Source organism: Orcinus orca, chromosome 16, assembly GCF_937001465.1.
Source record: "Orcinus orca chromosome 16, mOrcOrc1.1, whole genome shotgun sequence".
NCBI lineage: Eukaryota > Metazoa > Chordata > Mammalia > Artiodactyla > Delphinidae > Orcinus > Orcinus orca.
Window position 1 is genome coordinate 13,180,487 of NC_064574.1, and position 25,410 is coordinate 13,205,896.

Sequence of the window (25,410 nt, forward strand, 5' to 3'; positions counted from 1 at the left end):
CTTGTGCCTCGATTAAAGCAATTATCCTGTTTTTTTTGTTGTTTTTTTTTTTTCTTCTTCTTCTTGGAACCTGAAGCTCCTTAGGGCAAGAACCACTTTTTACGAATCTCAGAATTTTCTAGAGCTGGGTTACCCAACATCCCCCTGCTACGTGCGTGCGCGCGCGCGCACACACACACACACACACACACACACACAACCTGGCTAGACAATGAGGAGGGTTTTTTTGATTTGTTTTTGTTCTTTTTTCTTTTAACCAGTTCATGGTACTTTGGGGAAAACAACAATGTAGTGAAAATTTTATAAACTTAAACAACTGCTGTTTATTCTAATAGTTTAATCTCTTTCCCTTTTTGGCGGGTAGTGGTGGTTAAAGTGTTCTTTCTTTGTGAAGTAATGATGAAAAGAATTCTTTAATTTTCTTTTATCTTAAAATCTTTACTTGGCAATATAAAAAGGAGACCCTCTTATGTAGATCACCAAATCACTTGTTTTGTGGAAATGTAGTCTGATTCCAGATAGCCCCGAGCCTAACTCAGGAGGAAGGGGAGAAAAAGCCACTGGGATACTACTCATAGCCTTTCCCACAGCAGTTTACCGTTTATATGGGCCTTTCTCACTGCTGTAAACATCCACGTTCATGCTGACAATAGTATTGGGGTTCCCGGATCAAACTGTGCTTGAAATCAGTACCTCCTCAGGACTTTTCAGTTACATAAGCTGATAAATTCCCTTTTGCTGCTTAAACCATTTGGGGTTAGGTTTTCTGTCACTTGCAATCAGGAGTCCTGATTAATACATTTATCAAACACATTTATTCTTGTATTCAGGAGGTATACTCCATGTGTCGCCAAGAGCTCAACATTCTGATCTCAGAGCATGCAAGGAAACCAGATCCTGTATGTAGCAGTCAGAGTCCAATCAGAGAAGCAGAAACACCTTTAGGTATTCAAACTGAGGGAATATAATACAGGGAATTGGTCATGTGGGTAATGGAAGAGCTGAGAAGCCAAACAGGGCATATTAGGCAGCTCGGTGATTAACCAGAGAAGGAAGAGGCTGCCACCCTTGTAGAGGGAGAGAAAAGACAGGAGTTGGCATTAACGGTGGCGTGGGAGCCTGGGCCACCTTTTGGAAGCTTTGACAGGCAGCGGGAGCCAGGACCCGTGAGGGAGGGGCTGTAAGGCAGGAGCTGGAGACACAGCAGCTGCTGAAGATGCTGTTGGAGGTGGAGAGAGGAGAAAAATGCTCTGGATCTTCCCTTCCTTTCACCCTCCAACCTCCAGCCACTGCCTCCCATTTGGCAGAATCCACCCAGAAACCAGTGAGGTTATTACAGGTACAATACCTCCCCACGTCCCGGCACGTAACAGGCCTTTGGGAGGCGCTGGTTGGATTTGGATTTGAAGAAAAGAGAGAAGTTTGTAGTTGCTTCATCTGTACCGTGAGGATAAGGATAGCAGTGGCAAGTAGGATGGGCTTGAGGATTAGGTGAGCTGAGTAATGCCAAGCATCAGCACAGACATTGGCATGTAGTAAGTGCTCAATAAACACATCATAATAACCACAATCTGTACCGCTGCCATACAAGGCACGTATTAGCATGTTTTTATCCCGGTTTTACTGGGAGGCTTAATTCATTTTGCAGCAGTGGTTCTCAACCAGGGATTACTTTGCTCCCCAGGGCATACGAGGTTGTCACAAAGTGGGGTGGGAGTGCTACTGGCATCTAGTGGGTAGAGGCCAGGGATGTTACTAATCCCTCAATGCACAGGATGGTACCCACAACAGAGAAGTATCTGGAGAGAACCCCAGGCACACACCGCAGCTGCAGCAGAACCCAGTGTGCATTTCCTTTTCTCCCTCAAGTCCCTTTCTTCCCCTCCCCCAATGCCTGACACTGCTTTCAATTCCCCACTGGTTTCTGGGAAGCATGTCTGCCTATTTATAGAATCTCAAGTTTGGAAGGGCCCATCTAAGTGTCTCAGCCCAGCCAGGCAGGCACTCTGTGGGGAGCTATTCGCGTGTTATCTCACTTCATCTTTACAAAGACCCATTGAGGCCGGTGCTACTCCCTGCCCTTCACAGATGGGGAGACAGAGGCTCACAGAGGATGAGTGAATTTCCACACAACTAGAAGGGCTGAGCTCCTGACCTTGAACCCAGGGCTGTGTGATTGCAGAGGCTGGAGTTGACACCATCTTGCCGAGGACACTTCCAAACTCTCTTGAACACTTCTAGACAAGGAGGTCCAACCAGGAGCATCCACCCCCATCTCCAAGAGCCACATTGCAGCACAGCCCGACTTGGGGATGTGCTGGGCTGCTAAGGGAGGAGGGGGATTAGACACTGAAGGGGCTGCACAGTCAGTTTCACGTGTACCAACCAGAGTCAGGAGAGTGTGGATGGACGGGGTCCAGAGGGCGCTGGATCAGGGGTGGAGTGTAGGGAGATAACATGATACTACATATGAGTGAGTTTACCATTTGTGAGTATTTTCCTGTGATTTAACACCTTGGCACATCCCCAGGAGACAGATGATGCTCATATGCTCCCAGGAGGGCAGCTTGAAAAAATGTGTGTGGTAGAAATGCCAGGACTGCCCCAGCAGACCATGCAGGAAGGGAGCAAAGACCCAGAACGGCAGGTTTGTAAGAGTGAGGACACTAAAACCCCGCCCTGCCAGTCTGTTCTGCAAACGGGCCCAGGGAATTCTCCACTTATCTGCACAAGAGAGATCTGGTGGTGGAAAGCTCAGGGGAGCTGGCTTCTGTAGATCAGGGCTGGTGATAGGAGATGCTGCCATAGACCTGGGCCCCCCAGTAGGAGTGGTGTTGCTGGCCATATCACGTTTTTTTTGTTTGGTTTTTTTAAATCAGCTCTCTTCCTGAAGAACATTTAGGGTGTTTCCAATTTATCGCCGTTACGAGCAAAATCTCAATAAACATCTTTGCACACGTGGGTATGTTTTTCCCTGGGGTAAAAAGAAGTGGAATAGCTCAGCAAGAGGGTGTGTGTAATTTTAATTTACTAGATATGCCAAATTTCCCTCCAAAGAGGCTGCTATCAGTTTATAATCCCGTGTCCTTATATCCTTGCCAATGTTTGATAACATCAATTTCAAAATTTGTATTTCATAACTAGTGAGATTCAAGTTTTTCATATATTTGATGATCAACTGTTTTCCCTTTTCAGTGAATTGCCTGTTACTCTCCTTTGCCTGCTGTTGTATTGAGTCATTTGTCCTTTAAAAAAATTAATCTGTGGGACTTCCCTGGTGGTGCAGTGGTTAAGAATCCACCTGCCAATGCAGGGGACACAGGTTTGTGCCCTGGTCTGGGAAGATCCTACTTGCCCACATGCCACGGAGCAACTAAGCCCGCGCGCCACAACTACTGAAGCCTGCGCTCCGCTGCAATGAGAAGCCCGCGCACCGCAACGAAGAGTAGCCCCCGCTCGCGGCAACTAGAGGAAGCCCGCGCGCAGCAACAAAGACCCAATGCAGCCCCCAAAATTAATTAATTAATTAATTAGTAGGAGTTCTTTTTTTTAAGGTATTTATTTGTTAATTTATTTATTTATATCGAAGCACAGTTGATTTACAATAGTATATTAGCTTCAGGTGTACAACATAGTGATTCAATATTTTTATAGATGATATTCCATGTAAAGTTATTATAAAATATTGGCTATATTCCCTGTGCTGTACACTACATCCTTGCATCTTATTTATTTTATACCTAGTAGTTTGTACCTCTTAATCCTCTTCCCCTACCTTGAATTTGTAGGAGTTCCTGATGTAGTTTTGGCACTAATCTTTTGCTTGTATAAGCTACAAATATTTTCTCCCACCCTGTTCCTTGGTTTTCAACTTTGTTTCTGGTTTTTATTCTTCTTGTTGAGCTGATAGATATTTATAAAACTCTTCACAACAACTGGTGGTGCAGAGTTAGCAATCAGTAGCAATAACAATGGCAAACGTGCAATGGATGCCTCCTCTATGCAAAACAAGCCTGGGGCTAGGTAGGTGGAAGCAAGCCAGGTGAAATTTAAGGGGGTGCCAAAAAACCTCCATGACTGGGAGAAATGATATTTATAATACAGTATTTACAAAAATCAAAATGAATATGAAAAATCCATAATGAACAAAATACCAACGTTTCCTATATGGACAGGATCAGTAACAGTGCCATGTGGAGCCTTACTGGAGCCTGAGACAAGAGGCAAAGTCTGTAGTACTGCTCCTGTCTATTTAACATGTTGGATATTTTTATCCATCATGGATTTTTTACATTCATTTTAATTTTTTAAAAATATGGTATTACAAAAATCATTTATCTTAATCACCGAGTTTTTTGGTGCCCCCTTAAATTTTGCTCCAAAGCAAATTCCTCACTTGCCTCACTCTAGTCCCAGCCCAGGTTCTAGGCACACTTCTAAGTGCTTTCAATGTATTAATTCCCTTAATCCTCATAAGAATGCTAAGAAAGATGGGGAAACTGAGGCACAGAGGTATGCTTTAACTTGATCACAGTCATGTGGTCAGTCAGTAACAGTGCTGGGGTTTGAACCCAGCCCATCTGCCTCTAGGTCCTATTCTGTGTATCATGTGACTTTGGGCAAATCACCAGCCTTTTCAGGGCTTCAGTTTCCTCATTCGCTATCCCCTCATTGCCACTCCCAATAGGGATAATAATAGCTGCCCTACCTACCTCTAATGGTTGTTGTGAGGCTTAAATAAGATAGTGCATGCCTGACAGCATTTTGCAAACTGTAAAGTACTGTGCACACAGGACACAGAATACATAGCAATCAAGAGCCTGGGCCCTGGGCTTTCCTGGTGGCACAGTGGCAGAGAGTCCGCCTGCCGATGCAGGGGACATGGGTTCGTGCCCCGGTCCGGGAAGATCCCACATGCCGCGGAGCAGCTGGGCCCATGAGCCATGGACGCTGAGCCTGCGCATCCGGAGCTTGTGCTCTGCAACGGGAGAGGCCACGACAGTGAGAGGCCCGCATATCGGGGGAAAAAAAAAAAAAAAAAAAAAAAAAAGAGCCTGGGCCTTGGAGCCAGCCTGCTTGGGTTCACAACCTAGCTCTGATCTCTGTTAGTTGATTGAGTTTTGGGCTACTGACTTTGCCTCTCTGTGCCTCAGTTTCCTCATCTGTAAATGGGGATAATAATAGTACCGACCTCAAGGGGTTATTGTGAGAGTTAAATGAGTTTATGTTTTTAAAATCTCAGAACTGTGCCAGATATGTCATTGGTGCTCTTTACAGAGCCATAGAGCCATTAGTCTGGAGGTACCAGAGTTTATTTCTCCATCCGCCTGCTGAAGGACATCTTGGTTGCTTCCAAGTTTTTGGCAATTATGAATAAAGCTGCTCTAAACATCCATGTTAGATTTTTCTGTAGACATAAGTTTTCAATTCATTTGAGAAAATAGCAAAGAGTCTGATTGCTGGATTGTACGGTAAGAGTAGGTTCAGTTTGCAAGAAACCGCCAAACTGTCTTTCAAAGCGGCATTAAATTCCCACCAGTAAGGAGTGAGCGTTCCTGTTGCTCCACAGCCTTGCCAGCATTTGCTATTGCCATCCATGCTTAAACTAAAGCCCTACTGCACTCCTTTTTCATTCATTCATTCATTTATTCATTGGCATGAATTCATTCAAGAAATATTTACTAAGCACCTGCAATGTACAATGCCACACACACACACACACACACACACACACACACACACACACACACTGTTCCAGGTGCTGGAGATATAACAACGAAACAAGACGGTGTCCCTATCTCAGCTGTATCTATTAGATCCAAATGATATATGTTGATGGTGATGATGATGATAGTGGCTAATTTTAGACTCCTCACTAAGCTGTTCTTTATATGCATTAACTCAAAGGAAGTACTACTATAATTTCCCCCATTTTATAGATGAGACAACAAAAGCAGACAGGCAAGTTGAGCAACTTGCCTGAGATCACACAACTGGATACGATGGACCTGAGGTCAAACACAGGTTGTCTGACTCTGTTGTGAGGCCATCTGTCCAGGTTCAAAACCCAGGATTGTTTAGGTTTTACACCTGTTGTTCTATCATAATTATTAGTAGCCACACCCATTGGTCTCAAAACTGTGCTGGTTTGGGTGATAAATTATATGGTCAGTCTACATCTTAGCCATGTAACGTGCGTGCATGGTAAAACTTCAGGAAACTTTAGAGTTTCACAAAATCCCAGAATCCAAAGCTACCTTACAAAAAACGTTTTCTCATTGAATAACTCTCTGTATATTGAAGATTCTGAATACTAAAGTCCCTCTTGGAAATCCACAATATTAGTAAAAATAGCAGAGTTTCTGGGAAGCTCCATAGTTAAAAACAAAAATAGAAATGATTTAATATGATTAAATTCAGTGCTTCCCAAAACTATTTGATAACAAAAATCCTTTTTCTTCACCAAATGATATTCTCGGTCCTGTGGAAAATAATTTAGAAAACACTACATTTTAAATATTATGGATAAAGCTAAGGCAAGCAGCAGAAATTAGTATTAGAGAAGAAATTAAGGATATAAAGAATAGGAAAAAATAGAGAAAATAAATGATATCAAAATTTGGTTCTTTAAAAAGATCAACAAATCTTTATCCAGATTGACCAAAGGGAGAAGACTCAAGTTACTAAAATCAAGAATAAAAGAGGGGGCATCATTACCAACTTTAAAGAAATAAAAAAGTTTTAAAGGAGTACTATGAACAACTGTGGCGAAAAATTATGTGATTTAGATGAACTGGACAAATTTCTGAAAAGACATAAACTACAAAACTGACTCAAGAAGAAACAGAGGGGCTTCTCTGGTGGCGCAATGGTTGAGAGTCCACCTGCCGATGCAGGGGACACGGGTTCATGCCCCTGTCCGGGAAGATCCCACATGCTGTGGAGCGGCTGGGCCCGTGAGCCGTGGCCGCTGAGCCTGCGCGTCCGGAGCCTGTGCTGCGCAACAGGAGAGGCCACAACAGTGAGAGGCCCGCGTACGCAAAAAAAGAAGAAACAGAAAACTTGAAATAACCTTGGAAAAGAACAAAGTTGGAGGACTCACAATTTCTGAATTCAAAACTTACTACAAAGCTACAGTAATCAAGACAATGTGGTTTCAGCATAGGGCCAAAGATCAGTGAAACAGATCAAAAGAGTAGAAATAAATCCTCACTCTTACAGTCAGATGATTTTTGACAAGGATGCCAAGATAATTCAATGGGGATAATCTTTTCAGTTAGCAGTGCTGGGACCACTGGATATTCACATCCAAAGAATAAATTTGGATCCCTTCCTCACATTATACACAGAGAATAATTCAAAATGGATCACAGACCTAAAGGTAAGAACTAAAACTATAAAATTCTTGGAAGAGAACATCAGAGCAAATCTTTGTGACTCTGAGTTAAGCAGAACCTTCTTAGATATAACACCAAAACAGCACAAGTGACTCAAGAGGAAAAATAGATAAATTGGATTGTATCAAAATTAAAAACTTCTCTGCTTCAAAGATCACCATCAAGAAAGTGAAAAGACAAGCTACAGAATGGTAGAAAATATTTCCAAATCATACATGTAATAAGGGACTTGTATCCAGAATATATTTAAAAAACACCCACAATCCAACAATAAAAAAACAATAAATTGAAGAGTGGGCAAATGATTTGAATAGACATTTCTCCAAAGAAGATATACAAATAGCAAATAAATCCATTAAAAGATGGTCAGTATCACTGATCATTAGGGAAATGTAAATCAAAGCCACAAGACACTACTTTATACCCACTGGTATGACTAAAATAAAAAAGACAGCCCATAGTCAGTGATGGTGAGGCTATGAAGAAGTTGGAACTGATATACATTACCGGTGGAAATGTAAAATGGTGCAGCCACTTTGGAAAACAGTCAGCAATCCCTCAAAATGTTAAACATAGAGTTACCATTTAACCCAGCCATGCTACCTCTAGGTATATACCCAAGAGAAATGAAAACATACATTTGCACAAAAAGCTGTACGTGAAAGCTCATATCTGCATTATTTGTAACAGCCCCAAATTGGAAACAACCAAAATGTCCATCAACTGGGGATGATTGGATAAACAAAATATGGTATATCAATAAAATGGAATCTTCCTTGGCTGTGAAAAGGTACGAAGTGCTGAGCAGTGCTACAACATGGATGAAACTTGAATACGTTATGCTAGGTGAAAGAAGCTAGTCACACGTGAAAAACAATATTGTATGATTCCATTTGCATGAAATATACAAGATAGGCAAATACATAGAGTCAGGAAGTAGATAAGTGGCTGTCTAGGGCTGAGCGTGGACGTGGGGTGGGGGAGGGGAAGGGGGTGTGACTGCTCATAAGTATGGAGCTTCTCTGGGGGGGTGATGAAAATATTCTAAAATTAGATTGTGGTGATTGTTGTACAACTCTGTGAGAAACCAGTGAATTGTGCCTTTTAAAAGCGTGAATAGTACAGGAGGTGAATTATATCTCAATGAAGCTGTTAAAAAGTAAGTTAATAAAGTAGATAAAAAAGCCAAAAAAAAAAATGAGGGAATAGTTATGATAGAAACAGCCTGTCAATTTAACTTAAAGCAAGTTTATTAAAAGGAACATTTTAAAAAGCAATTGTCAGAAAGGACCTATTGCAGAGTTTAAATCTTTTTTTATTATGGAAAAAATTTAAACATATACCAAAGTAAAGGAAAACACATAACACACTCCCATGTCTCCAGCACCCAGTCCAGCAATTTTCAACTCATGGCCCATCTGGTTTTAGCTCTACTCCCACTCACTCCCTTGCCCTGAATTTTTGAAGCAAATCCCAGAATCGTGTTGTTCCTTTACTGCAGGAAAATTGTTAAGGATATTACCCACCATGTCCCATGTCTCCTCAAGAAGACCTGTGGGGAGACTTTCTTTTTAACCTCGGTATTGGGAAAAGGTAAGTTTTTTTTTTTTTTTTGATTTTTTGTTTGTTTGTTTTTTGGTTTTTTTTGGCCACACAGCTTGTGGGATTTTAGTTCCCCGACCAGGGATTGAACCCAGGCCCTTGGCAGTGAGAGCGCAGAGTCCTAACCATTGGACATCCAGGGAGTTCCCAGTTGTTTTTTGTTTGTTTGTCTGTTTGTCTGTTTTTTCTGAGCAATGGGTTTGCTTTCTTTGCTTGGATAACACACTTTGTATTTAGCCACAGATTCCTTTCTGCATCGTCACTAGGATGCTTGGAGACAACCTGGCCACCAGACACCTGAGACATCTTGACTGTAGGCAGTTTTGGGAACCAGCTTACTTTCTTCCTCTTCCTTACTTTCTTCCATTTTCTTATCTGTAGCAGAGATTTCTAGTGGCCTACATGTTATCTGTTCTCCCTTCTTTCCTTGTAACCAAGCCCTGATTTTATTTGAGGTGGCAACGTGCACGGTTAAGAGACCGTACTTCTCAGGTCCCTATGTAGCTAGGGTTAAATTCTGGCCAGTGAGAGATAAATAGAAGTTTTGGGCTGGAACTTCCAAGAAACTCCTTAAAGAAAGCTGGGATTGCAGGATTTTCTCCCTTCCGGCCTCCTGCTGTCTAAATGTGGCTGCAATGGCTGGAGTTCCTGTAGCCATCTTGAACCACGGGGTGGCCTTGAGGACGGAAGCCACATTCTAAGGATAATGAAGCAAGATGCTAGGAGGAGCCTGTATTCTCAATTACTGTGGAGCTGCCACAGCAGTTCTGGACCTCCTCCCTCCAGATTTCAGTTATGTAAGAGAAAAATTAATGTCTGTGGGGTTTGGGCCACTGTTATTTCTGGTCTCTCTCACCAGCAGCTGAGTGCAATACCTGTCAGATATACTGCTCCTTATTTTTTGTTCTCCCTGATTCCCTCATGTATTGATTTCATCTTGTACATATTTTTAAAAACCACTTTAAATCCTTTATGGACTTAGAATCAAAATAAATAATTTATTAAATGGCAGCGTTACACAATTGGGCACCAGGATTCTTATTTCAAAGAGCACCAACAAAAATCACTTGCAGACGAAAAGTTAAACTGCGTCTTGTGATTCGCAAAACTGAAGTTTGAATCAGGAAGGAAATCCGTTGCTTATTACCAGAAAGATGGGCACCACATGGAAATTCAATTTCCAACAGAGTGAGTTTTTAAAATTTGAAAAGCTGAACAAAAACGGACCATATGTCTCACCGTGAAGGAAGGGTAAGGCCAGCCATCGTGTGTTAAAACAAAGGAATATCAGATTGCCACTAGGAATCACAAATATGACCATCATGTAGAATAAAGGAAGGAGCTCTACAAGGTAACAGGCAGGGAGAAAAAAGTTACTTGGCCTGGTGTCCATGCCTGCTCGGTCACCAATGTGCCAAACTATGTCTCTGGTGTCTTTAGGATCAGACAAGGTTACACAATTAACAATAATTGGTGATTTGAGGGATGGAGGGTGAGGCTCTTATTTCGTGGAGCTGTTGATCATTTAGGGTTTCCATTTAATGCATGCATATTGAAGAGTCAATAGATTACCCAGAGGTGATATCAAAAATACGTAGCCTTAGTCAGAGAGCAGGTCCAGGAGGCTCCTGCCAGCCCTGGTGTTAACCCTTTAGGTGCTAGATTATAGGATGGGCTGGAGAGTCCCAAGAGAGGGGTTGGGTGTGTCCTAGAGATCCAGGGAGTACTTGGGAGATTCAGAGTGGTGCTGTTTACCAGCCATTATGAAAATATTTCAGTGTTCTAATAACCCATGTGGCCATACTTGTACCAAGTGACTATCAGCCCTGATGACACAGAATTTTAAATACTTTTTTAAGTAAAAGTTTTAAAAGTGGAAACAGATTTCAATATGTGTGCAGAAGATGGAATCATAAAATACTACTAATAATTACTCCTGTTTTTTTGAGTACTTACCGTGCTAAGTGCTGTATAATTCACAATGTCCTTTAACCCTTACAACAGCAGCCCTTCAATGTGGTCTTTTGGTTACAAGTGACTAAAACCAAAGTCAAATTGGCCTGAGCAAAGAAGGGAATCTTCTAAGGCATGTAACTTTAAGTCTAGTGGGATTCAGGCATGGCTGAATCCAGGAGCTCGAAGATACCACCAGAACCCGGTTTTCCTCTCTCAGCCTCACTGCGCTGCTTTCCCTGGTGTTTGTCAAGCACACTCTCTCTCTATGTGGTAGCTCTTGTGGCTTAATTCTTGTATTATGCTTCTAACAACATTAGCATAAAGAGAGCTTTTTATTTCTAATAATTCCAGTGGAAGTGTCAGGATTGAATCTCATTAGATTGACTTGGGTCACATGCCCACCCCTGAACCAAGCTCCGTGAATGGTTTTGGAATGCTGCTGGAATGTTCTGATTGGTCAGTTACAAGTCCATTTTTGGATCTGGGATGGGCCAACACTTCCTGAAACACATGGGGGTGAGGGGATGTCACAGAGGTGCCCGAAAACGAGGAATGCTGGGCAGACAAAATGTCAGATGTCCCCTACAAGCATCCCCATCTTATTAATAAAGAAAACGAGGCTACTGCATGCCTAATGGTTTGTGGATCAGCAAGGAGGACAACCTGGCTGGAAAGTAGTGAGCAAGGGGAGATTAGTGGGAGAGGAAGTAGTTGAGGAATCGGAGCTGGGCAGGGGTGAAGATCATGCAGTGCCTTGTGAGCTATTGTAAGGACTTGGGCTTTTGCTCTGAGTGAGATGGAAGGTTCAGAGCAGAGGAGTGAAATGATCTGATGTAGGTTTTGAAAAAGAACCCCTGTAGCTGCTCTGTTGTTCAAATGTAAAATATTATATTGCTATCTTTAGCCTTTCATATTTATTCATGTAAAAAATATGAAATGGACATGGGGCTTAGGTTTGGCCAATCAGCATATTCCATTCCCCTGGCCAGTGACTGTATCAGGAATCAGCTTGTGACCCACATCAGTCCAGCAAGATCCAGTCCAGGCACTTCTGCCGTAACTATTGGGAGAATAGAAACTCTTTCCACTGGGGTTGCTGAAGGTATGTCTTGCCACCGAGAGTCACCACTTAGTAAGAATCTACTTGAAAATAAGGCCTACACAAAGAGCACAGGATTTAAGTGATGGGATGGAAAAAAGTCTGACCCTAATGACTTTGGTTAACCCCTAGATCCAGCCATGCCTGATGTCATTCTAGCCCTGGATTTCTCAGTTCTATAAATCAACACATCCCACTTTTCATTTAAACCATCCTGAGCTGGGTTTCTAATACTCACAACTGAAAGAATTCTGGATGAGCTGACATATATACTGAGCCCAATTATGTCCTTGTTTCCAGAGACAAATGCCAGTATGGTTTTGACTAGGTCCTTGCTCCTAATGAGCTCACAGTTGAGTGAGATAGATGAAGAACCTGTGCCTCTTTTCCTGCCTTTATCTAGATTATAGACCCCTCTTACGCAAAGACAGTCTTTTACCTTTTCTGTCCCTCCCCCTAAATGGTGTTCAATAGTTTGCTTGAGGATGTGACTTCCAACAAGAAAATGTTAAAAATCCAGGATGGCTGGGAAACCTGCCTACCTCCCAGGCCAGATTACAGTCTGAGAGTCACCCACAACTCCTATCCCACAGACCCCTGGCCAGCAATTAACCAAGAGGTAAAAGGAGAGAAAACAAGGAAAGCTCTATTCCCTTTCTTTGATTCCAAGGAGGAGTTAGCTTGATAAGATCAGCACTTGGCCACCTCTGCCATCTTTCATGTTGCATCGGGTTTCATCTGTTTCCTCCAAGGGCCAATCCTGCAGCGAGAACCGTCTCCAGAGACTCGGGTTGGCTTCCATCCCACCCACCTGGGTCCAGGTGGATGAGAAAAACAGTTTTCCAACCTCTGTCTTAACAGCAGACTTGGGCTAGAGCCTGCTGGGGAAAGGGCTTCCTGACTCAGGGATTGGGGATAGGATTACAGGATCTGTTACCCCATCTCCCACCTTGACCTCTCCGAAAGGTGTGTCTTTGTGCAGAGGAAGAGGGGGAAGGGCCCCAGATGTCTCGTTCTAGTCCCTTGTGGTGAGAGAGCACAGAAGTGAGCCCGATATATTATTACAAATCATCTGATCGTGCTGCTTCCCAGTTCCCGTGCCTGGTGTGGGACGCCCTGCACAGCCTACCCCCAGCTGAGCCCCAGCATTCCCTGTGCCCCTCTCCACCAGGAATCTAAGTTCACACCCTCCAACCTGTTTCCTTCACCCATCGGGCACTTTCAGAACACCCTGCCTTTACCTCTGCTGTGCCTTCTGCCTGCTGTGTCGTTCCCCCCCATCCTGGCTTAGTGAGCTCCCATTCATTCCTCAAGACCTAGCTCAGATGTCACCTTGTGACACCTTCCAAATGCCAATCCCTCCCCGACCTGTTCCTCTATTCCACACCACAAACACCTCAGAATTCGTCTCTTCTGTGCTTTGTTCAAACTCCATGCAAAGGGCTTCTCAAGTTATGCTATCCAAGACACCCTTTGGAAACCTTGAATTTTTAGCTGCAGACCTGACCAGAGGAAATCATACCCAGAATCATCACACGATTCACACAGCACCTCCCCTGGCCCTGATCCAGGGCCATGTGCCGCCCTGCCCTTGTCCTCTCATATGCTCATGAAGCCATTCTTGCACGGTCACATACGTGTGCCATCTTCCTCTGGCACCAGCTTGTGGTCACGCACACGTTTCCCCTCTTATCTGCCTTTGCAATGCAGATCAGCTCAAGTCCCTGCAAACCTGGCCCCTGCCAACCGCCCGGCCTTATCCCACATGGCTTCCCTACCTCCATCCCCACCCTCTACCTCACCACCCAGGAATCTTTCTCTTCCTCTGATGCCCAAGCCCTCTCCGGCTTCACTCAAGGTTTTCCCACCTGCCATTCTCTCTCTTCCCTTATTCTTTGCCTAATTCCCACTCAGCCTTCAGGGTTCTGCTTGAAGGTCAGTTCCTCAAGAAACCTTCCCTGACCCCGGTCTAAACTAAGCCCCCTGGTGACACACTCACATCACACCTACTGAGTCCAATGAGTGTAGCAATCACCACTGTTCCCAATTCAGGCCAAGATTCATTCTTTCTCTAAATTTTTCTCATTTTCTAGGAACGTGGTTAAGGCTCGTGTCCTCCAGCATTCAGCTCTTAGACGGACAGAGCAAACGTCCCGTCGGTGCCCAATCTACCAGCTAGCACATCCTGCCGAGTTGTTCAACTGCCTCAAGAGAGACTCCTTGTTTCTTTGGCTTAATTATAAGTGACCAGAGGGTGAAGGTCTTTTCTGTACATCATGTTTCCCAAAGCTCCTAACACAAGTCTGGTCATAGTGATAACTCCTTTTTCCTTTTCCTAAAATTCACTCTCAACACACACACACACGCACATACGCACAAACACAAACACAGACACAACCATCGCCTTCTCTGTGGTCCCATACGAAAGGCATAGTGGGCTGGTAACAACTTTGGGGGTATAATTGGATCCTTCTTTTTTTTTTTTTTTTTTTTTTTTGCGGTACGCGGGCCTCTAGCTGTTGTGGCCCCTCCCGTTGCGGAGCACAGGCTCCGGACGCGCAGGCTCAGCGGCCATGGCTCACGGGCCCAGCTGCTCCGCGGCATGTGGGATCTTCCCGGACCGGGACACGAACCCGTGTCCCCTGCATCAGCAGGCGGACTCTCAACCACTGCACCACCAGGGAAGCCCTGGATCCCTCTTTTATAGAGACAGCCTCATCGTAATGAAAATAAGTTTTTGAGTTTGAATCCTGGTCCAGCTATTGAAGAGGTGGGTGATCTTGGGTACGCATCTTAACCCCAGATTCCTTGCTTATAAAATAGCAACTCAAAATGTCTAATCAAATCTCCAAAATGTACAAGCAGCTCATGCAGCTCAATATCAAAAAAACAAACAACCCAATCCAAAAATGGGCAGAAGACCTAAATAGGCATTTCTCCAAAGAAGACATACAGATTGCCAACAAACACGTGAAAGGATGCTCGACATCATTAATCATTACAGAAATGCAAATCAAAACTACAATGAGATATCATCTCACACCGGTCAGAATGGCCATCATCAAAAAATCTACAAACAATAAATGCTGGAGAGGGTGTGGAGAAAAGGGAACCCTCTTGCACTGTTGGTGGGAATGTAAATTGATACAGCCACTATGGAGAACAGTATGGAGGTTCCTTAAAAAACTAAAAATAGAACTACCATACGACCCAGCATCCCACTACTGGGCATATACCCTGAGAAAACCATAATTCAAAAAGAGTCATGTACCAAAATGTTCATTGCAGCTCTATTTACAATAGCCAGGACATGGAAGCAACTGAAGTGTCCATCAACAGATGAATGGATAAAGAAGATGTGGCACATATATACAATGGAATATTACTCAGCCATAAAAAGAAATGAAATTGAGTTATTTGTAGTGAGGTGGATGGACCTAGAGTCTGTCATACAGAGTGAAGTAAGTCAGAAAGAGAAAAACAAATACCATATGTTAACACATATATATGGAAACTAAAAAAAAAAAATGTTCATGAAGAACCTAGGGGCAAGATGGTAATAAAGACGCAGACCTACTAGAGAATGGACTTGAGGATACGGGGAGGGGGAAGGGTAAGCTGGGAGAAAGTGAGAGAGTGGCATGGACATATATACACTACCAAACGTAAAATAGATAGCTAGTGGGAAGCAGCCGCATAGCACAGGGAGATCAGCTCGGTGCTTTGTGACCACCTAGAGGGGTGGGAGGGAGGGAGATGCAGGAGGGAAGAGATATGGGAACATATGTATATATATAATGGATTCACTTTGTTATAAAGCAGAAACTAACACACCACTGTAAAGCAATTATACTCCAATAAAGATGTTAAAAAAAAAGTCTAATCATAGGGTCAATATAATTGTTAAATGGTTAGATACTTGTAATTGTCATGTGAAAATACATAGTGTATGAACTCATTGTGCAAAATAAAAATCTTCTGTGTGTGTGTGTGTGAAAGTGTGGGAAGAAGTCTGAAGGGGCTCAACCCAAACTGATGAGGTGATTATGTCCAGCTGGGGAGAGGTGGGATCGGGAGGATGGTAAAGTATTTTCCTCCCTTGTTATGTTTTTATATTTTCTTGTTTGAATTTTTAACGTGACTGCATTCACGTATTATTGATTGCATCCAACTAGGTGATTTTTGAGCAAATATGTACCCTCTCCTCCTCCACTTCAGTGGATGGAACATACTTCTCCATCTCTTGTCTTTGGCCTTGGCTATATGACTGGCTTTGGCCAATGGGGTATTAGTGGACATGATATAAACAAAGACTTGAAATGTGCTGGTGGAGTTGGGCTGGTCCCCTGGGTTCCTGCATTTCACAATGAGAAGAACATGTTCTGCATAGCCCACTAGTCCCCCCAAAACGAGTGACATATTGGGGATCTCTAAACCAACCCCCTTTCCCAGAGGTCCAGCTGAAGTCATGAGATCAATAGTAGCTCCCCACTGGGACTTTCCTGGTGGTCCAGTGGTTAAGACTCCGAGCTTCCACTGCAGGGGGCACGGTTTCGATCCCTGGTCGGGGAGCTAAGATCCTGCATGGCATGCGTGGCTTAGCCAAAAAAAAAAAGCTTAAAAAAAAAGTAGCTTCCCCCAAAATCCACAGATGTGTGAGCCAGAAATAAATGAGAGTTTGTTCTGTAGCAAAAGCTGACTTATACATTTGTGTTATTTTTTTAAACAAATCCTTTTATTTTTCATGTTCCTTTTTAAATTCCTTTTTCAAGTATAGTTGATGTATAATACTATATAAATTATAGCTGTACAATATAATGATTTACAATTTTTAAAGGTTATACTCCAGTTATTATTATAAAATATTTGCTATATTCCCCATGTTGTACAATATATCCTTGTAGCTTATTTTATACCTAATAGTTTGTGACCTCTTAATCTCTTACCCCTACATTGCCCCTCTCCCCTTCCCTCTCCCCACTGGTAACCACTAGCTTGTTCTCTAAGTCTGCTTCTTTTTTGGTTATACTCACTAGTTTGTTGTATTATTTAGATTCCACAAGTGATATCATACTTGTGTTATTTTTTAAAGAAAAAAAAAAACTCAATAGAAAAAATTAAATCAGGAAACAGAGTGCCAAGCAAATAGCTGTTTAATAAACGCTGGGTCCTCTTCCATCCCCTAACCCTCCTTCAAGGGATGATACAGAAGACTCCAGAAGCCCTTCCGGGCTCCAATTTGAATGGGTTGCCCTTCCCCATTGCATTTTGCAGCCGCCATTTATTTCATTCTATTTTGCCAAATATTTAGCCATTCCCATGCCTGTCTTACCCACTAGAAGACAGTCCCTGCTGTCAATCTAGTTGCATAAACACAATATAAATACAAAGGAATTGTTTTACATGTGTACGCAACTTACACATATCTAATTATCTGTGCTCGATGTAAAAAAAATCATAATGTGATGAGTATGGGTGATTCTGTCCACTGCTCTTGACTAAATGAGGGTGTGACATGGAGGAGTATAAGTGAGAGGGGACCCTTGAACCTTCTCTCCTCTCACACCGGCCCAGTTCCTTTGAGCCTTTCATAGCTTGAGCATCTTGGTGAGCTGATTCTCATGTTCAAGGTACTTATTTTGTGTCCACTGTGGTTACCGCAGTTCAAAGTGGGGACTACCTTTATCCTTCTATTATAGTTGAGGGAAAAGGAATCTTAAAAGAGACAATTATCCAAAGTCATACAGTTTACAAGAGGGTTGAGTCAGAAGTGGAGCTCAGGTCTGTCTGGACCCAAAGCTACTTCACGGGTTTTAGTTGCAGACTCACTTCTGCAATAAGGGGCTTCCTCAAGCACTTGGGTAAAGGGCTTTAGGTTGAAAGAACAGAAATAAATAAGATTTTGTGGTTGGTTGTTACACAGTAAAAGCTGACTGATACATCTGAGAGGAGGTACTTGCTGGGTGTGGGGCCAGCTCCATCCACAGTCAACATCTGCAAACAAGCCTGGGACTTTTTCAACTGGTTAAGCTGACAAGGTAACTCTGCAGAAGCTGTAGTTTCTTACCACCAAAGCTGAGGGGTCCCCCAAGCTGGCAGTTGGCTGGGAAGTTGATCAGGTACAGTCACAGGAATCAGGCTGTTGAGATTCGAATCCTGACCCTGTGGTTCCTTCACTGTGCAACTTGAAGCAAGTCAATCAACATTTCTGGGCTTTGAAGGGTTGGAGTTGGTAAAGTTGGAACCGATGCAGCCCACAGCTTTGTCTTTTTGGATGCACATGGTTTTTATTTTGTTTCATTTTAGTTTATTTGTCAACATTAAAACAATAAAGTGTTTGTGAGGAAATAGTCGCTCATACATGACTGGCAGGAGTGGATCTTGGTACCACGACTATGAGGGGAAAATTTGGCAAGTTTGTTAAATATTAAAAATGCAAATATAAAAATTCTACTGTTTGGAAACTAGCCCACAGATACATGTGCACATGTGAAAAATGATTATGTTGGAGGTTATCCAGGCAGCATTGTTTGTAATGCAACAGTTTCAAAAAATAGCCAGAGCCTATCAACAGGGGATGGGTTGGATCAAATATGGACCATCCATAGACTGGAATACGATGCAGCTGGAAAAAATGAGGACACTGCCCAGTACTGATCAGGTAAGTTCTCTAGGATAAATTGTTAAGTAAAAAAGCCGGGTGTAAAACAAAGTGTTTATTATGCTCTCTTTTGTGTAAAAATGGAGAAACAAGACAAAACATATGTATGTGTTACTATTTGCTTGTATAATTATAAAGAAACTTTAAGTATTCATAAGAAATCAATAACTGTTACCTATGGGAGAGGAGGACCCAAGTGGGAGGGAGAATTTTTCTGTTTACCTTTTCAAAATGTTTTCAATTTTGAAGAAAAGCTTAAAACATTCAGTGTTTTCAATAGCCAAGACATGGAAACAAGCTAAATTCCATTGACAGATGAATGGATAAGGAAGATGTGGTGTGTACACACACACACACACACACACACAGTGGAATACTACTCAGCCATAAAAAAAAGAATGAAATAATACCACTTGCAGCAACATTGGTGGACCTAGAGATTATCATACTAAGTGAAGTAAGTCAGAAAGAGAAAGACAAATACTATGTGATATCACTTATATGTGGAATCTAAAATATGACACAAATGAGATTATCTATGAAACAGAAAGAGACTCACAGACATAGAGAGCAGACTTGTGGTTGCCAAGAGGGAGGGGGTTGGAGGAGGGTTGGATTGGGAATTTGGGATTAGCAAATGTAAACTATTATATATAGGATGGATAAACAACAAGGTCCTACTGTATAGCACAGGAAACTGTATTCAATATCCTGTGATAAACCATAAAGAAAAAAATATGAAAAAGAATGTATGTGTATATGTGTGTGTGTGTGTGTGTATATATATATATACCTGAATCACTTTGCTGTATACCAGAAACTAACACAACATAGTAAATCAACTTTACTTCAAAAAAATACGTTAAAAAAAAATCAGGTGTTTTCACATATAGATGATCTAGCGTCCCTGCAGGCACAAGTCAGCTGGCGCTAAGTAGGCTGTCTCTCAGATGGGGTTGCATGCTTTCCAGTTTGCCATGGTGCCCACTGCTCCCTGTTTTCTCCCTGACCCCAGTGTCTGTGGCCATTTATCATTTTGCTCCCTGCAGTTTTTCTTAGACTAGAACTAAAAGAGTGATATGCTTCTTATCCCCATGTCTCTACCAAGAGTGACAGGCTCATTACACAACAATGTGAATGCATTTAATGTTCCCCAAACGAATACTTAAAAATGGTTAAGATGGTAAATGTTAGTACATTTTACCACAATTAAAAAAACTGTTGGCAGGCTCTATGCCTGTGAATAGCTGGTACCAACAAAAGTTCCAGAACCAATTCTCATGAGCCCATCTGGGCTCACGTCCCTGCTCTGCAGCCTGCGGGCTAGAACGGCTGATCGGCTTCTCTTTCGGGCGTCACCCGTGTGGCCTCTGAAGTGTGTAACTCGTAAGTAGATGGTTTCAAGGCCTCTCCTACCTCTATGATTCCTGAGCTGTGTCTGCCCCTAACGTGCTGTGTGACCTTGGACAAACCACTTGTGCTCTCTGAGGCTTGACTGCTCCACCTGTTAACTGAGAAGCTTAAAGTGAATTATCTCAGAGGCCCTTCAGCTCTAAGGATCTCCCACTTGATTTCTCCTTGAGCAATACTTCTGTCACTGTCTCCAAAGAGACAGAAAGTGGGCTTGGGGCTGGGGTGGGGAGAGCAGAGGCCTCCTTTCATGTCGGGGCTATGTGGGCTACAGTGGGAGGTTCCCTTTTCTCTCTTCCTTCCTTTCTTTCTTTTTTTAACCAGAAAGTTATTTTAAACCCTAAGCGGGGAGCTGCTGAAAGCCACATGCCGCAGACCTCACGTGCTACAACCTGCTGTGGGGAGACAGCAAGCAGAGTTCTCAATTCTTCCTGTTCTCTCCCCTTCCCCAAACCCCACCCCAAGGGAGGGGCCACTCATTCCATTCATCCTTTGCTCGGCTGAGTCACAAAACAGAGAAACACTTGTAAGACGGGAATAAAGACACAGACCTACTAGAGCATGGACTTGAGGATATGGGGAGGGGGAAGGGTAAGCTGGGACAAAGTGAGAGAGTGGCATGGACATATATACACTACCACACGTAAACTAGATAGCTAGTGGGAAGCAGCCGCATAGCACAGGGAGATCAGCTCGGTGCTTTGTGTCCACCTAGAGGGGTGGGATAGGGAGGGTGGGAGGCAGACGCAAGAGGGAGGAGATATGGGGATATATGTATATGTATAACGGATTCACTTTTGTTATAAAGCAGAAACTAACATACCATTGTAAAGCAATTATACTCCAATAAAGATGTTAAAAAAAAAAACAACCCATTTGTCTTCTGGCCCTTGGAGGCCTCCGGGGCTGCAGCCTGAAAACCAGTGCCTCTCAACCTTGCACACGCATGCGACTCACCTGGGCATCTTGTCAAAATGCAGATTCTCTTTCCGCAGGTCTGGGGTGGAGCTGAGGTCCTGCCCTTCTAACAGTCCCCCAGGTGAATGAGGGGCCAGACTGTGAACCACGGGGCCCAGGTTGCTGGTAGCTCAGAAAAATCCAGCTGGAAAACCACCTGAAATCACTCAGCTGCTCCTCCTTTGGAAGTTGCCCTGCTCCCCTATTTAAATAATATTCTTGAAACATATGGTACAGACACAGGTAAAAAGAAAAACTCAAACTCTTCAAAAAGGGCATACACTGAAAAGTCAGCAGCCCTCTCTCCCACCCACATCCTTCTGTTCCCAGAAGTAGCCCCTGTGCCCCGTTTCTTGTGTCTTCCTCCAGAGAAAGTTTGTGCGTAATGCTGATACTTATTAGTATACCTACTCTTTACTGACCACTTCCTATGTCCTAGACCCTGAACAGAGCCTCTTATGTAGCTTACTTTATTTAATTCTTCATTACACAGCAAGGGAGGGCCAGAAATAGGATGCCTGGCCCCAGGTCCTAGCACTCTTTCACGATTCAACACCTCTATAGACAAAGCCCTCCCTCCTCTCTTCTTTCTGCTGTAGTTGAGATCGCATATAATGTTCTGAGGCTTGCTTTTCCCCCCTTAACAAGCTTTCTTGAAATCTCAATCGCAGTGGAAAGCTGACTTTTTCTTTTGAACGAAACCATAGAATTTGTTTGCGAGTATGAACCTCATTTGTTTCACCAGGGACCTGTTTAGGGGAATGGGAGAACTATGGGGTTATTCCAGTTCTTTTGCTACAAACTGCTGTAATGTCTAGGTTTGTGCATAGATCATCTTAGACACATGCGTGTGGATAACTAGGATGTCTGTAGGATGAACTTCCAGCCCTGGCACTGCTGGGTCAAAGGCTGTGTTCTTTTAAAGCTGAGTAGTTGTGATGAATTGTTTTTCAAAGCAGCTATAGCCACTTTCTCTCATCAGCGGTGTCTGAGTACCTGTTTCCCTAGAGCCTCACCAACACCATTCCAGAAATGTTGCCTTTTTCTGCTGCTGATTTTGAACCACACTGGCAGAAAGCAGAGTTGGGCGCGACTGCCCCTCCTTGCCTGATGGTCCAAAACACCAGCTGAGGTGTGTAGCTTTTTTCCATACCCAGCAACTCTGTTCTCTTGGTCAGGCCAGCCTGCTGCTCCGAAGAGCAGATTTTGTCATCAGGGATTTAATGGCTTAAAAAGAAAGGGGATCTGATTGCACTCAGGAGCCCTGGCCAGCTACGAGCCCTTCCCCCCAACCCCCAGGGACCACGGCTAAGAGACTGGAAGAAGCCAGAAGAACAGTGAGGTTTGGCTTCTCAGAACTCTGAAAGGCAGGGGGGCCCCAGCACAAAAAAACACGAGAAGCTGAAGATCAGCGTTTAGCCTGGGCTCTGCCACCAACCCTCGGGCTAAAATGACCTCCCATTATTTTAGAGCAGTGGTCAGCTCACAGACTTGGGAGCCCCATGACCTGGATTCAAATCCTGCTTCCTCCACTTTCAAGCTGTGTGATCTTAGGTTAGTGATTTAACCTCTCTGGACTCCAGTTTTCCATCTGCAAATGGGATGATAGTTTTACTTCCCAGGGTGTTTATAGGGGTCAACTGCCTTAATGCACACAAAGAGTTTGGAACAATGCCTGTTGCAAAGAAAGTACACAATAAATATTGGCTGTTCTTTCGTTATTCATATTATTTATTTATTTACTTGGTTATTGTCTGTCTACTCCAGGAGGGCAGAGACCTAATCTTTCTGTTCCCAGCAGTGCCCCCTGACCCAGCACAGTACCTTCACATAGTAGGTCCTCCGTAAATATTCACTGGAGGAATGAATGAATGAACATGTCACTTCCCCTCCTTGAGCCTCGGTTTCTTGATCTGGAAACGGGGAAATTTTTATTTCATTCTCAGTGTTTGTCCATATTGTCCTAATCCATGGTGATCCTATATCTTTGCTTTTTACCATTGGAAGAAATAATTATTAAAAAATGTATAAGCCCTTGTTCATAACTGACAAAACTTGGAAGCAACCAAAATGTTCTTCAATAGGTAAATGGATAAACAAACTGTGGTACATCTAGACTATGGAATATTATTCAGTGTTAAAAAGAAATGAGCTATCAAGCCACGAAAAGACAAGGAAGAACCTTAAATGCACATTAGTAAATGAAATAATCCAATCTGAAAAGGCTACATACATGACATTCTGGAAAAGGCAAAATTATGGTGACAGTAGAAGAAATTCGGTGGCTGTCAGGAGTTTAGGGGAACGGAAGGGAGGGGTGAACGGGCAGAGTACAGAAGATTTTGAGGGCAGTGAAACTGTGCCATATGATACTGCAATGGCAAACACATGTCATTATACACTCATCAACACATAGCACACACAACACAGAGTGAACCCTAATGTAAACTATGGGTTTAGCTAATAATGATGTGTCGATATTGGCTCATCAATCGTAACGAAAGTATCACGCCAGTGCTAATAACGGGAAACTGGGGTGGGGTTGAGAGCATATAGGGGAACTCTGTACTTTCCTACCTTCTCCTCAATTCTTCTGTAAGCCTAAAATGGCTCTAAAGAAGTCTATTAATTTTTTTTTTAAAGTATAGACTCATTTTTAAAAGCTTGGTTAATTGGCTCTTTTTTGTTTGTTTCATAACTATTTGACAATCAGTGGATAGTTCTCATCCACACTGACTGCAGATGTTTGAAAGTGGTGACAGGGACACAGGAACCAAGCTTGTCTGGTGCATCTTCATCCTCATTTTGTTTTCTGGACACCACCCACAGGTACAGTAGGGACATTGCTTGTTCATTTGGCTTGGGTCAATGCTCAGAGCTGGAGTGCCCATCTCCTTCATGGCAAACTTCTGGATCTCCCTGAGTGTACAAGGAGCACGCTTTTTGAAGCCTGCTCCACGGGTGTGCTTGTGAATGTCAATGGTATATTCTCTGCTCACTGCCTTGTTGCTGGCAGAATGGTCCTTTTCACCATCCTTCTTTGTGGGAGCCATTCTGCCGGCCCAGGCTGAAAAGAAAAAACTGCAATGGATTACTGATTAATTGGCTTTTAAAACACACACACACACGTATCCTACACTGGCATGTAGGTGGTTTCAAATTCATTCTTTTTAGGTATGCTTTGATTGTTAGGAAATGTGTTTAAGGCATAACAAAAAGTTTAGACTGTCATGATGACCTTGTACAGCTTAGAGATTTCACAGATGAGAAAACTGAGGCCTGGAGAGAGGAAGTGACTTGTCCAAGGTCATAGCATGAGAGGTGAGAGAGCTAATGTCTACTCACCACCCCTGTGTGGGCTCTGCCTCAGTTGCCTCCTCTGTAAAGGGGGTTAAAATAGCACCTACCTCCTCCTATTGTTGTGAGGATTAAATGAAACAATACACAAAATGCTTAGAAGAAAGCCTGGTACATAGCAAATGCTCAAATGAAGTTAGCCATTATTCATATTAATTCGTGGTGCGGAGGAGAAGGAGGAAGAGGATGACAATGTCAGCTCCTGTTTCTCTTTTTGGTCAGGGAGGAATCACAAGACTTTTTTTTTTTTTTTTTTTTTTTTTGCGGTACGCGGGCCTCTCACTGTTGCGGCCTCTTCCATTGCAGAGCACAGGTTCCGGACGCGCAGGCTCAGCGGCCATGGCTCACGGGCCCAGCCGCTCCGCGGCATGTGGGATCTTCCTGGACCGGGGCACGAACCCGTGTCCCCTGCATCGGCAGGCGGACTCTCAACCACTGCGCCACCAGGGAAGCCCGACTTAGCTGGCTTTTGAAAAATACATAAAAATCACCAAGTTTTCTAAGAATCTTTTTATTTCCATTGGCCATAGGTGCTTTCGTGAATTAAAACTTCCAAGTATTCAATACAGTGCATAGCATACAGTAAGTGCTCTATAACTCTGAGCTATTATTATTAGGAAGACTTATGGTTGCCAGAGGCAGGGGCTGAGGGTGGGCGGAATGAGTGAAGGGGGTCAAAATGTACAAATTTCCAGATATAAAATAAATAAGTCCTGGAGATGTAACATACAGCATGGTGACTATAGTTTACAATACCGTAGAGCATATTTGAAAGATGCTAAGAGGATAGATCTTAAAAGTTCCCATCACAAGAAAAAAAATTGTAGCTGTGTGTGGTGATGGATGTTAACTAGATTTATTGTTGTGATCATTTTGCAATATTTATAAATATAGAATCATTATGTTGTACACCTGAAACTAATATAATGTTATATGTCAATTATAGTTCAATTAAAAAAAAAAGACCTCAA

The 25,410-nt window shown here is 43.0% G+C and overlaps 1 pseudogene; it reads right to left on the reverse strand.

The window, feature by feature from the left end:
- Window positions 1-23,791: 23,791 nt before the first annotated feature.
- LOC101272306 (60S ribosomal protein L31-like) lies at window positions 23,792-24,135 on the reverse strand (annotated as a pseudogene).
- Window positions 24,136-25,410: the final 1,275 nt, after the last annotated feature.